Source organism: Marmota flaviventris, chromosome 17 (assembly GCF_047511675.1).
Source record: "Marmota flaviventris isolate mMarFla1 chromosome 17, mMarFla1.hap1, whole genome shotgun sequence".
Lineage (NCBI taxonomy): Eukaryota > Metazoa > Chordata > Mammalia > Rodentia > Sciuridae > Marmota > Marmota flaviventris.
The window spans coordinates 31929231-31931212 of NC_092514.1; the positions used below are offsets into that span (position 1 = coordinate 31929231).

At 40.1% G+C, this 1982-nt stretch overlaps 1 pseudogene; it reads left to right on the forward strand.

Annotated features, from left to right (window-relative positions):
• Nucleotides 1–237: 237 nt before the first annotated feature.
• Nucleotides 238–1172, forward strand: LOC139702504 (olfactory receptor 1-like; annotated as a pseudogene).
• Nucleotides 1173–1982: the final 810 nt, after the last annotated feature.

Consider the following 1982-nt stretch of genomic DNA (forward strand, 5'->3'; position numbering starts at 1 on the left):
CAAATAGATAAGTGTTTAGGAAAGAATGACTACTTGGACATGTTTAAAAGAGGGTGAGATACAGTAATACATGATCATAGAAATTAAGGACACTTGTAAGATGATACTTAATATGATGATGGTGAGATCAACTAGTGTAGAACACATAAACACTGTGTATGAGAAAAACGTGATCATTTTCACTGGGTTTTTAAAGGACCTTATTATTTCTCTTAAAGGTATTGGAGACAGACAATAATGAAAAAAAACCAAACTCACATCTCAGAGTTCCTCCTCCTGGGCCTGCCCATCCAGCCAGAGCACCAGAACCTCTTCTATGCCCTATTCCTGGCCATGTATCTTACCACCATCCTGGGGAACCTCCTCATCATTGTCCTCATTTGCCTGGACTCCCATCTCCACACTCCCATGTATTTGTTTCTCAGAAACTTGTCCTTCTCTGACCTCTGCTTTTCCTGTGTCACCATGCCCAAATTGCTACAGAACATGCAGAGTCAAGTTCCATCCATCCCCTATGCAGGCTGCCTGACCCAAATTTACTTCTTCATTTTTTTTTGGACACCTTGGGAATTTCATCCTTGTGGCCATGGCCTATGACCGCTATGTGGCCATCTGCTTCCCGCTGCACTACACCACCATCATGAGCCCCAAGCTCTGTCTCTCCCTGGTGGTGTTTTCCTGGGTGCTGACCACATTCTATTCCTTGTTGCACACCCTGCTTCTTCCCAGATTATCCTTCTGTGCAGACAATGTGATCCCCCACTTTTTCTGTGAAATATCCGCCCTGCTCAAGCTGGCCTGCTCTGACACTCGTGTTAATGAGTTGGTGATATTTGTTGTAGGAGGAATTTTTGCTCTCATCCCATTCTTACTCATTCTTTTGTCCTATACAAAGATCGTGTCCTCCATCCTCAAGGTCCCTTCTGCTCGTGGTATCTACAAGGTCTTCTCCACCTGTGGCTCCCACCTCTCTGGTGTCACTGTTTTATGGAACAATTATTGGTCTCTACTTATGTCCATCAGCTAATAATTCTACTGTGAAAGACACTGTCATGGCTCTGATGTACACAGTGGTGACTCCCATGCTGAACCCCTTCATCTATAGCCTGAGGAACAGAGACATAAAGGGGGCCCTCAGACGGGTCCTTTGTAGGAAGAAAATTCTCTTCTGAGTATAAAGGAGTTTTATCATAATTTTTCATTAGCATTAATATTGATATGAATATTGAAATATTTTCCTAGAATTTTCCCTCACCATGGGAACTTCAGTTGAAGTAACATAGTACATTATTGTTCAACAGGCAAAAGAAAGAAGATTTAACTGAGTGCTGAACTATGAAAGGTCGTTTTGGGACCTGACTTTGCCTTCCTCCTTGTCTTTCCCAGGTGATGCTGTGAAAAGCCTATGTAAAAGCTACATTTTATGTGCTTTCCAGTTCTTACATTCCTTAAATTATTCCTAGATCTTTCAATGTTATCTCAAATCTGGTTTGACTATGGTACAATTTTTAAATAGTGCTCCATAATCTTATATTGATACTCAATAACTTCTCTATATCTCAATCTCCCAGCAAAGCTCTAAGGTCTTGTACATAATATTCCTGCACAAATTCTGTCATCATTTTATCTCCTAATTTTTCTGTACCCCTTATTTATTTTCATGTCTACCTTGTCTTTTATTCCCTGTCCTGACAATAAATTTTTTCTAATCCTCTGTGCAATAGTGTCATTGAACAATTTTGTGTTCCCTTGTAATTAACTAATCCAGGAACCCCAGAATTTATTGACCCAGGATGGGGCAAAAAGTTAGAGGCTTTGGGAAAATTTTAGTTTTTAAAGTTACCTCTGTTTTGTTTGGTAGTTTTACTTTGCAAAGGATCCTTCTATGTTTTATTGTACCCCCGTGACAATTCAAAGGAAACAGAGAAGATATTATCACTTATTTTCAGACTAACATCTATGAAGTTCAACACTTTCCAGGC